Genomic DNA, 13359 nt, shown 5'->3' on the forward strand with positions numbered 1-13359 from the left:
CTGCTTATACACTCAAGGGGACTCCAGACAGTATCATCAATTGGGCCCCCCACCCACTCAGGTCTGGCTGATGGTGGATTACAGGGCACATGCTCCGGCATCTGCAGGGCCTGGGGGCGCTCAGCCACGCCCCATCTGAAAAAACTGAACTTGAACCCCATTTTAACTTTTCTATACATGGAAAAATAACATGCTCACATGGTTAGCAGGCAGTTCCAAGAATTTGCTGAAGCAAACTGATGTCTAACTAAAGGGATTCTGCCCAGCTAGAGTAACACATTCCAGCCTTACCCTTTGTCTTTGACAATTGCTTGGAAGAATACTCACATTCATTCTACTTGCCCTGTAAATGGTATTCAATAAAGTCAATTTTGTTTTCATCAGCCACTGTTCACAGAAGACTTCACCTCCTTTATTACCAGCAGCAGAGCACAGACGTTAGCCAACCCTTTCCCAAATATTACCTTGTGCTGTAACATGATGTATTTGATAGAATTGGAAATGAAGACTTGTCCTATCAGCAAGATGAGCCCCTGGATTCAACAGAACCAGATGAAAAAGCTGAAATCCAAATCTTCAGTAATGCAGGCAGGGCCTTGACACAATCCTTATTCCCACCCATGCTATTGCTTGCTACACTACCTTACTAAGGAGTGTCTTCCTCCCTTGTCCCTATCAAATGCACCCACTAGCTCCTGTAAGCTAAAACCCCTGAGTATCATCCTACCCTACTTCTCCCAACTCCATAGATAATCTATCACCGCTATGTGCTTCACTTACAACATAGGCAACAAGAACAGGATCTTATCTGGCCTTGTCCAGCTGGCGTATCCACGGCCACTTAAGCATCTAAAATGACAAAATAAGGCCAGCAACTTTGTAGGTCAAGTCAAGATATTCCTCATTGCCCATTGATCAGTTGACCACAAAATCGTGTAGACAAGGATCATCACAAAAACGTCTCTTTAGTTTCTGTTAATTGGATCCTTTTAAAGCAGGGATAGATTGGAGTTTATTCAATTGAGTAATCTTTTGTCTGGAAATTCATTTAATTGAATTAGACCGCACAAAACTGCATCATGTAGGGTAGATGCACACAGAAGAAGGTGAAGGCATTGTGGGATGGAGAGTGAAACAAGGGACTATACTTGGAGAGTACATTAAATATACAACCATTTACTAACTATAAGTTCGCAGATGATGCACTGTAAAGAGGAGATAGACCTGTGGCGTGGTAATCGGTCTGCTTTTTTTTAGCTGATTTGATTGATTGGAAAGAGGTGGTTGCCCACAGCTTAGCAAGGAGAGATTTCCACTAAAAAGGATCTAAGCTTGTTAAAGACCTACAGTCCAGAATGGTTTAAACTGGTTTGATAAATGAGGTTTAGGTTGAAATATTGAAAGTAGAAGTTTCTGACTGGATACTGAGTAAGCTATGTTGAGGCTTTTAAGTGGATCATCTTTATGACCAAGGTTAAGGATTTGAAGAGGGCTTGGTGCTTTATGGCGAGCCATGTGCCCTGTTGTTGGTAGGCAAGAATTGTTTGAAAGGTTTGTATGGCAAATTTGTACAGGGGTGAGAGTCAAACTAACTAGATTACAGGTGCTTTAATCAACCTTGCCTGTGACAAGAGTGACTGTATAAGAAAGGGACTGCTGATTCTGTAATTCTACTTTTTCAGCACTCGCAAGTGAGACAGATCTTGCAAAAACATTGGCGCCTATTGTGTAGTGATCCTGTTATAGGCTGGAAAGGTCCACTGGAGGCCCGCAACAGCTTTTTGAAGAGTGAGGTCAATGAGCATTGACCTTGTGCTCAGTAGTCTGGAAATTCAACAGTGAGGCAAATGGCTCATGGGCAGTAGGGGCTTCAGGAATTACCCTAAATGCAAGGCCTGTAAATATGGAGTCAACACCACACAACTGGCTTTCCCTTTTTCAGTTGGGTTCTGGAAGATCAGGCAAACATTACATTGTAAAATTGAATTTGTTGTTTGTGTTGAGATGTACCTGCTCAAAACTGTACATAGGCAGCACAATTTTAAAAGTCTTATCTACAAATTTTACAGCATGTTGTCATGTCCTTTAGGCTAGTCCTGTCATGTATTACCTCTTTTTTACATACATTGTGCCATCCACACGACAATACAGGTTCTGAACAGGTGACCTTATACCTAGTAGTTTGCTCCTGTCTCTTCGACACCAGACTCTTAGTATTCTATCATAGTCCCTTCAACTGACGTACATAAACATGTCCTCAGGCACTACATAATTATTCTGTAGAAGTGTCGCCACTTTTCATCCTTTGCCAACAGCCCGCTGTGCATGATCACATCGTTTTAGAAAACATTTGATGGTTTCCAAAACATTTGATTGTTTTCAAAACATATTGATTCTAGAAGAAACCCTGGAGTGACCACTCTAGTATATAAGACCCTTATTTACCCCTGCAAATCAGAGGAGAATTCCGTCCATGCTGACACAGGGTCCTGCATGCTAAATCTTCGACACGTAGCAGTCTGACATCCCTTGCGGGGTGTCATCCTTGAAGCAGAAACTGAGTCCTTCATTCTCTACCATTAGGTGAGAAACTACCTACACCACTGTAAGATACAATGGGGTGGTAGTGGCACTGTAGAGGTAATTGGTCTATCGGCTGACATATCCTGTGGGGGTGTCCGGAAGCGGTTTGGGGACCAATCCCTCAGTTTAGGTCATCCAAAACGCACAGGTCTTGGGTATTCTTAGGAACTACATGACCATGTCAGGGCAATCCTACTCAAGGACCAGACATACCCTGTAGCTAGGCACTTTGAATCAGTACATGGTAGAAGGATAGAGGATTTAAACTATTTATTATTAGATCAAATGCCAAAAAGAACTAGAGGAGGCAATGGGGAACACTGTCTGAGGCAATTGAAATCTAAACAAATCCTTAGTTTAAATACCAGAGTTCTGGCATGATTGAATATAGAAGAGGATCTTTATATTCATTTATTGAATATCGAATATGACACATTAAGACATTTGTGAATTGGAGCCAATCTGAAGAATATTTAGCATTGAGATTATAATTCATTTTGAATTAGTAATGTTATGTATGGGAGTTGTATTGCACTGAGCACTTTATATAATTGGTAACTGATGAATCTCTTAAGTACTTATTTGTTTAGTACAGTGACAACAGACAATGGGTAAGATCCAAGCAGACAACAGCAATGATGATGTTCAATCCTAGTGGTGCGAGCCAGTATGGGAGGTTGTAGCACGAATGATTAAAAGAGTTTAATTTCCATTCTGATTTTGCACACAGTGTAGTGTACACTGCATGCCAATTTGCACAAATGCACTTTATGAAATTGGGCACTTGCACAATGAAGTTTGTTGATGGCATAAGATATGAAAATTGGTATTAACATATGCTGGACTTTGCACATGCTTTTACAATTTTGGGGAATATTGTGCATTGCGGTATAATATATTTGCACTTATGCATGTTTGCACATATAATTTAGGCATTTGTTGTGAATTGTTTTGAAATGGCGGTTCTAATTCCTATGAGCTAAGTTAGAGTTAGCTCTCAGTTTAGGGGCCTGGGCAAACCTGTGCAAGAATGACCATATAGTACTCATTTATGCAATCAAAGTTGGTGGATGTTAGATTTATTGTGGTTTGAGGCTGCACTTTTTAAGTGTCTTGAATTACAGTATGATGAGCTGACTATGCAGATAGCTTGTTCCTATTCCCGGGAGCTGTACTTTCTAGTCCTGATGCTTTTGTGTCTAGAAAATGCTGATATGCTCCAAAAAGGCCTTCCTATCCCTCAGTCTTTGTTTCCTATGCCTCACTACAAGTACCTCTAATAATACCAGTCCATACTTCCTAGTTGTTTGTTAATGTGTCCATCAAGGCTTCCCCCTGCTACCTTTTTGGCTCAGTAGCGTTGCTATGTCTCAATACAGGTCTTTCACTTCTTGGATTTCTATAATTCACTAGATTGATATGAGATGCAAAAATTACATGAGCAGAGGGAAAAAAAGCTGATCTACCCTGACCTAAACAGGCTTTCAAAAGGGCTGCTATATCGAGGACAATCTCATCTGAAATTCCCACCTGAGTGAGGTCACAATGGCTACTAAGGGCAAGACCTTCTTTGTTGGGTATATAGACTTTCAAACCACATTTGACAGCGTCTCAAGGTCTAAACTTTGGTCAAAATTGAATACCTGGGCATCTCGTGCAATCTACTGAAACCCATCACAGCTTTATATTCTGATCCCTAGGTAAAAATAAAAATGATCCCTGGGTAAAAATAAAAATTTGGGCCGGATGGGAACCACGGATAACATCACAACAAACCAGGCTGTATATTGGTGCCATCATTATTTTACCTGTACTTGACTGATATTTCTTATCATTTTCAGATGGTGAAGTCATTTCTTTTTTTAAAAACACATTTTGTCAAGCTGCACCTCGGAGGCAACTGCATAATCAAACTATACAGATATGATGACTGACTTTTTGTAATAAAATCCAAACATATAGAAGCAACACTGAAAGGTATACCCCAACTCCAATCACATAAAAATCTGCATAATCTTGTCCACAGCCTGTAAACATAACAGGAAGGGTGAACCCCTCCGGCCCCCCTCAATGCACCCCCACAGTTCGAAGATATTCATATAAATTATCCCAATTAATGAACTTCTGCTACTGATGGCGGGTCTAGCAACAGTCCCTGATAGTCCGCCCATCGTTTCCAAATCTTGTAATGTTTGCGTGGAAGTCTAGCCCATTCTTCCATGCGGCCACCGATGGGGCCCGTGGCGCCTTCCATGCCTTCGCAATGTCTTGTTTCGCCAGAGTAAAACCCAGTTGCATAAGGTGCCACTTGTAAATATTGCCTCCTATTCCCTTCATGACGTGGAGCAAGGCCAGCTGCGGTGCACTGGGGAGCTTCCAACTCAGGACCTCTGAGAGGCATGCAAACACCCTCCCTCCAAAAGCGGTCGAGGAAAATACAGCGCCAGACTGTGTGAATGAATGTACCCTCCTCTCTACTGCAGCAAAGATATATGGGAGAGGTGATCAGCCCTGCCCTCCACAGGTGCATTCTAGTAAAATAGACCCTGTGGATGTACTTGGCGGAGTCGCATCGCTATGGCCGCCCCACGCGGGGCTGCCAGGGCCTCAGTCCAGTCATCCTCCTGCAGTATGCCCACATCCTCTTCCCAGTCCCCCCCAAAGCTTCTGTAGTGTGGGGGAGCAATTAGTAATCAGGGATTGATAAATCTGTGAACTTTTTCGGTCTTTTAGATCTCCCATAAAAATCTTTGTCTTCAGAGGGCTGAATTCCGATAGTGACTCCAGTCCCTCTAAGCTAGGGGACAAGGCATGTCTAAACTGAAGGTAGTGATAAAACTGAGGCCTTGGCATATGGAATTCTTTCTGAAGATCTTGAAAGGATTTGAGCGTCCGGCCTCTCCTAACATCGCCCAGGACTGAGATGCCTATGTTGTCTCATCCCCAGAACCCCTGTAGGGCCGCCAGCTGGAGTAAGCCCCCATTATCCCAGAGGGGGGTCTCTCGAGTCAGTGTTCCACCACCCTATCCGCCACAAAGCCTGTCTCCAATCAGGAACACCTTCGGCATAAGGAAAAAGGCAATAAAGAAAATACAACAATGCGACCAAATACCGAATCAAGTCAAGTTTGTAAGGGGTATGATGTCAGGAGCAATTCATCAAGCACTTACTCGCAAAATCAGGAAAAAAGTGCCTATAAAAGATCCAACCCATACTTCAGACAAAAGTAAAAAAAAAAAAGAGAGGAATCCACGTCAACAAAAGATAGGCTGGTTTCAGTTCCAACTACAGAACCAGCACCATTTAAGTTCAGGAGGAAGAACGAGAAGCAGAAATTCTTCTTTTTAAAGGATCCAATGGGTGCAATTTACGCCCCTGCAGAAGAGGCGCTTGGCTTGCAAAGTCCAATAATTCCAAAAAACCTTATAACTCCAAACAAATCACGAGAAACAAGTTCTTTGTACTTGAAACGGTGAGCAAACAAGTAAAAATACTTTACAAAATATGAAAAACGGACAGGAAAAAATCTTAGGAACAGCTGATCAAGAGAAAACATCAATTAAAAGATGGTCGATAAAAACAACAGCACAGATACATCAGCCTTCGGTTTTGCCAGAAATAAGTCATGAAGAAGAAAGTGGAAAGAGTCAAAGTAAAAAAGGAGATCCAGGTCAAACCGGAACTCAAGATAATTTTCAAAAGGAAGAGTCGACTAGATTTTTTTCCATCTCAGAGGAAAATGACTTTATTGAAGCTCTGGAATTTAATACACAAATCGAAGAGGATTTGTGGGCAAACAGGCAAGGGAATACCACAGAAGTCGGCCTGTCTCTAAAAAGGAAAATTATGGAGAAAGGGGAGGCCGCCTCAACACCCATCAAACTCTCATTTAATTTGGACCAACGGGAGGAACAAAACAACGAGAGAACCGGCCATCCCCAAGAAAAACTAAAATCCCAATTACGATGTAATCAGTCAGTGGAATTGACACGATATCGGGGATTTTGATGCAATCCATTAACACAGCCTCAGCCACTTGAAGTGAATCACTGCTAAGAACACTACAGAAAGCAATAGATGTCCTAAACTTTCAATCTGATAAACTAGACATTCAAGTAGATTTAATGAACCTAATTGCAGTCCATATAGCAGGAATTAACACAAAACTGGACATAATCACTACACAAATCACAAAAGGAAATACAAAAGACGTCCAAGCCAAAAACAAATTGCCAGATTTAAATTGTGGATGTTGCCAGATAATAGACAAACTGGCATCCCTTCCTGAAATACTGACAGAAATTTTACGTGTTGTTCAACCATCAGGAAGTACTGGCGAAACACTGTCACCAGAACATAAGGGCGAAAAAATCTGAATCCTAGGACAAGTAAAGAAGAGGCCCGACCCCCTTGTACGATGATAGTATAAAAATAATGGAAGTCAAGGAAATAAACGAGATTGGTAACGCGCAAAGTGAAAACAAAATAACTTCCACACATAGCTTACCAGATATTCAAACAAAAAGACAAGTCAAACGAGCTCGGAGAGCCAGGAACAACGCCGGCAAAAAAGATGCCCAGGAAAGAAGACAAATGTATGCAATATTTACTCAAAAGTCTAATAATAATAATATCTATGACCAAAGTAACAATACATCAAAAGTAGACTCAAATAGCCCAGGATTAAACATACTAGATAGTACGGGGTGTCCCAGTACATCAACGCAAAGTAAATATGTCACCAGAAATAGAACACAGGAAAATACAAAGCCACCAGAATGCGTGAGTAAAAACCACAAATAATATAAAGGAAATTATAGATAACAAGAAAAAAAGGTCGGAACACAAAATAATAACAAAAAAACAAGGAAAATCAAAATTATTGGATTCACAAGTTTTATTCCCAAACATAGAAATACTAAATAGAGAGCAAGCGGATACAAGTACAAAAACAAGGAAACCAGAAGCTCAGATACCAGATCAGTCAAAAAGGGCATCTTTTTCAACGTTAAAAACGATAGGATTACTAACAAAAAGGGCAAAAAGTATCAGTAACCAAATAAAAATGACCCTGGACAAACAAGGCAGGGTATGCAAACTACCAATTGAAAAACAAACAAAAAAGGAAAATGCAGGGCTAGATCTAAGCCAAAAACAGAATTTGAAATAATCAATGAGGGTGCCTCCACATCAAATACCCCCTCACAAGAAAGGTCCACTATAGACAATGAGAGCCAAAAATAAATAATGACTAGGAACCTTCAATGGAAAAAATTGGAATAAATCAAAATCAGAACCAACAAAGTGATTCAGTGGAGTTTTGCCATAAATTAATCTTTAGGCCATAATATTCAACCAAAGGCAGACTGGATACTTTAAACAGAGGAAACCTAATGAGGCTGTTTAAAGAAATTCCACAATTAAGAAAAATTACATCAGCAGACCTCTTGGCAGTAGAATTCATACAAATGGATAAAATAATAGAAACGAGGCAACCAGTACAACATGGTCGTCAAATGAAATTACAGCATTGATATACTGAACAAGAGCCGACTTTGAAGCTTGGGGTATAGCGCTAGTATATCCAACACAAATAAAATACCCATACCCACTACTAAATAACGAGGTGCGCCAGCCAGCGAAAACAAACGAAAAATCTGCAACTTCCTTTTTGAGGGGGGCGAGAAGTACGACCCCGAAACAACAATCAAGTCAGGATATATGCTTAAACAGACCAAATTCCAGACAGCCCAATCAACAGGCAGTAGAAAATCAAGATTGGTCCTGGGTCCCCCATATTTTGAACTTACAACGATCCTGATGAAAACAAAAAAGCTAGAAGGGAACAGCGTACAAAGGCCCAATCGATCATACAAAATGCGGAAATTATAAGAATCTGCTCCTGGATCGCACACAGTTTTAGGGAAATGGGACAAACCAGGAGACTGTCTCCTTCTTAGGAAAATTTGACATAATCCCGTTACAAGAAACATGGAATCTAACATCAAGATCCATAGTCGGATACAAAGAACACCATGTCCTGGCAGAAAAAATGTCAAACTATGGACACCCAAGGGGCGGGCTGTCAACATATATTACAGTAAAACAGGACGGGAAATTAAGGGGAACTGAACTCGGGTGAAAATTGGATACAAGCCATGAAATTGGAATGTAAGTGTCCCTCACACACCATCTTGTGGAAGTTACTTATTTTAAATATATATATATCCATCCCGAAAAGGAAAAGATGGTTATATATGATAAACTTGATAAAAAACAATGCAAGTGACGCACCAAAATTACTAGATGATCGTCTCAGGCGATTTTAACTGCAACTTAACAGGGGGCCACCCTAACAAGAGAGGGCGTCAAAGGGTGCCCGAAGCAAACAAATGGAAGTAAGAACTGGAATCCCTAGGTTTCATCATATTGAACGGAAATACAAAGGGGTATCAATCAGCTGGTATTACCTTTTTAAGTGGAAAGAAACAATATACCATAGATTGCACAATAATCAGTAAGCATCTCATGCACTTAGTTGACCGTTTCCGTATTAATATATGTCCGGAGAGTGACCATTTCCCTCAAGAAATAGCACTACACACAAATTTGCTGCATAAAAAGAACACAGCATCTTTAGCCATAATGCCAGAAATATATAATGAAAGGAGACGTAAATGTAGAGGAACAAACACCAAACAAATAATGGACACAGTGAATAAACACGTAGAGAACATCGGGACACTGGGCGCCCAGTTATTAATACAAGATTGGGAGAATCTAGGGACGACTTGTTAGACAAATTCCCAGCAATCCCAGCAGGCACATTGACTTGTGGAACCAGGAAAGAACCCTGGTATAACATACAGCTGAGAGACCAGTAGAGGAAAATTGCAAAGGAGGCAAGAGCTAATGCCGCAGCAGCCAGAATGGGAATAGCAATAGACAATAGTAACATCATAAAATTGAGAAAGGAATACAAGGAAATGTGTAGGGACGCAAAAAGGGTGCATACCGAAAACCTTTGGGAGAAATTGCTGTGGGCAAGTGAACTGCAGAACAGCAGCGAATTTTGGGGGCTAATAAACAATCTAACAAAAGGACAGGAACACATCAGAACACAGGAATAAGTGAGTCAGCTTGGATACAACACATTGACAAATTGTACAATAACACACAAACTGGTACTCATAAGTGGGCAGAAACAGGTCTATATAAATTGGAGGATGCAAATCCAAAATCAACTGCAAAAAGCTGTTCCATACTAGAAAAAGTGCAATTGGAAGGGGACCAAATGAAACCCATTATTCAAGATCTAACAACCCTTAAAACAACAAAACACTTAAAAGCGTTGATATAAAAAGGGGGCGTGGCTAGCAGCTGAAAAAGATGGCCGCAGTCTAGCCGAGATCCGTGACAGACAGCGTTTTCCCATATTAATCTGCTAATATATCCGGTCAATTAATGGTATTGCTTATGTGTGGGGCAGTGTTCGTGATGCAGAATGAGCTGCTTTTGACCCCTGCAGCCCAACTGAACGCCGAGATCTGACGGAGGGGAGAACGCGGCCTAGAAGACACGCTGAAGCTGGGACATCGAGTGCCGGCAACCCCCAAGTGAGAGAAGGTCGACGCGGAACAGAGACCGGCAGCGGAGACCGGCACTCGTTAAAACCCTGGCAAACGAGAAGCCCTAGACCCGCAAAACACGGCGCGCTGATTGACGGCAGCGGCATCCGTGAAGGAGAGGATTAAAAGGATACCCGCATCGGACCTTGGCGAAACACAAGTGAGTGGCGCGAGAGAGTAACACAAAGGGCCGCAGACATCCGTTGGGATAACCGACGTGCCTGAGACTGCAGGAGCGGGCTCGGTTACACGAGTTGCATTGCAAGACAGGCAGTGTAGGGCTAGTGCGGCAGACCGCACGCCCCTCTGCCTCCCAGTAGAAGCCTGGAGCGACAGAAGGAGCTGGGGCACAGACATCGGCTCCCACACACAACGGTTTCAAGAGGACAGGAAACACCGGGAGGCCACGTGTGCAATCTCCCCACACGACAGGCTACGGTGAACACTGCACAAAGGCACAAAACCTACCATACAAGGAGAGCACGATGGGAGGCAGAGGCCCCAGGACACAGCAGACCCCCAGACTGGACAAATATGCCTATACAAGGGACTCGTCGGAGCCCCCTAGAGTGGATGCAATGCAGGCTACCACCCGAACTGCAGACAAACCAGATGTCACTGATGAAGTGACCCTCCATGATGTGATGGCGAGCCTGCGAACGATGCAGTCCTCAATGGGCTCAATTTCTACGGACATTTCCCTATTACGGGTTGACTTCGTGAAAATGTCAGACAGGCTAGTTGATATGGAAAAGACGACGGTGGGGATGTCCACGGATACGGCGACATTGCGGCAACAAGTACAACGACTGGAGGCGGACAATAAAATGATAAAGGCTAAGCTGGACGATCAGGAAGGCCGCTCCCGGCGTAACAATGTGCGCCTAGTTGGTGTACCAGAAAAGGCAAGTGAGCCAGCCCTAGAGCTCTTCGCAGAAGTCTTGATCAAGAACCAGCTGCAGCCACGAGGACTGTCCAATTATTTTTCGGTGGAGAGGGCACATAGTGTACCGGGGGGCAGACCTCGTCCGGGGGCGCCTCCAAGGCCAATTTTGGCACGAATTTTCAACTTTCGGGACCGCAACGCCATTTTACAAGCAGCACGCATAGCTCCACCGATAAAAGTCGACAACTCTGAAATAACTCTTTACCCTGATTATACAGCAGCAGTTACACAACAAGTCAAAAGGGAACTGCGTACCAGAGAACTAAAATACTCAATGCTTTTTCTGGCGAAACTGTGAGTCGAATGTGAAGGGAAGACCTGGTTCTTCGAGACACCCGAAGCGGTGCAGGACTGGCTAGAGGAATGGCGTCCGGCTAAGGGAAACCCTATGCTTTTAAATTTTGATTGTCATAAATTATTTATTGTGTGCTTTATGGTTGTGATAAACCAAATAAAGTTGTTTTTTGACTGACTGACTGACACCTGTGTAACCAGCGGCAGTGAACCCCGCAAATGCGCTGAATATAGAATTGCATGTAGTGAGTGGTGCCTCATGAGTCGCCGCTCGACTGCATAAGCTGGGTCTCCCCTTTCACCATACCACCACTTGTTAAGAATCAGCAAATACGAGGCTTGGTAGTACACGAGAACATTCGAGGAGGCTAGCCCCCCGCAGTACACAGACCTTTCCCCCCTCCCACAGAAACTGCCCAAGTGCTGCATTCACCTGTCGGAACCATCGAATCGGGGTCTGATATGGATGATTTTGTAGCTGATAGAGGAGTCGGGGAAGCGTCAACATCTTGAATATCGCCGCTCTCCCATATAGTGAGAGGGGCATACGGGACCAGGTTTTTAAGATCTTCCCGGATCCGTTCCAACACTGGGACCAAGTTACGCTCCAAGGAGACTGCAGGTACATCTGTTAAAAACACACCGAGCTATTTCAGCCCCCCACCGCCAACTGAACCAATGATGTCCACACGCCCATTCCTGTCTGATCCCCCAGTGTCCATAACATAGACTTGCGGGGATTCATGTAAAGTCCTGACGTCTCACCAAAAATTTGCATAATGCGCAGTAGCTGCGGCCCCGTCCTGTCCCCAGCTGTCAGGAAGAAAAGGACAATCCGCATACAATGCGATCCTATCGGATAGAACCGGCGCCCACTCGAATGCCCGAATCTGCATGTCAATGCTCGCCCATGCAGCTAAAGGTTCCATAGCTAGCGCAAATAAATATGGGACAGGTGGCAGCCCTGCCTTGTGCCCCGCCTGATAGAGAAGGTGGACGAGATCGCCTCAGCCACCCGCACCGACGCCGTTAGATCTGTGTATAGGAGCATTAAATGGGAGAGAAAGCGCGGTCAAAGATTGAGTCAGTGCAAAAAGGGAAACAGATACACCCAACTCAGGGCGTCAAACACCCTGTCCATGTCGGAAATTAAGAGTGCCGCTGGTTCCCCGAACTGCCGAATAGCCGCCAGTGGTACGTATGCTCGCCTAATGTTGTGCCTGGTCGCCCTCTGGGACATGAATCCAGCCTGGTCAAGGTGCACCACAGTGGAGATGTGATGTAAAAGGCAATTGGCCAAGGCCTTGGCCAGTACCTTTGCCTCCTTATTTAAGAGGGAAATAGGACAATGCTGCTCCGGGGGCCTGCCCGGCTTATGAAACACCACCACCTCCGCATGCCTCCAATCCGGGGGAAGCAAGCCCCGTTCCCGAGCCTTCTCAACTACAGGTTGAAAGTGGGGGCCAACTGCACAAAGTAGTGTCTAAAGAATTCACTGGGGTAGACGTTAAGTTCCCCTAAGGCCGTGCCCAGTTCTTCATCAGTCAGTGGTATCTCCAATTGTTCCCTCACCTCATCTGATACTGTTTTTGGTGGTAGGTCAGGTATAAATGTATCTATGACGGCGGCCGATAGGCTTTCTTTGGGGGCATATAGGTCTGCGTAATAGGCGGCAAAGCTTTCCGCGATGGCCGTAGGTTCCGTAATTGGTTCACCCACTGGACCCAAGGTGCCTGGTAGGGCCTGGGAATGGAAGGTTCCCTGGCAGAGTCGATGCAGCATCTTGCTTGACTTGTCTCCCCATTGATACACCGTGCTACACGTCGCCAACCAGGCTTGGCGGGCCTCGTCCATCCGAAGAATTGCTTAGTTCTGTTGAGCAATCAATAATTGCCTACTAGACTGGC

Source organism: Lissotriton vulgaris, chromosome 2_1, assembly GCF_964263255.1.
Source record: "Lissotriton vulgaris chromosome 2_1, aLisVul1.2, whole genome shotgun sequence".
In the NCBI taxonomy this organism is placed as follows: Eukaryota; Metazoa; Chordata; class Amphibia; order Caudata; family Salamandridae; genus Lissotriton; species Lissotriton vulgaris.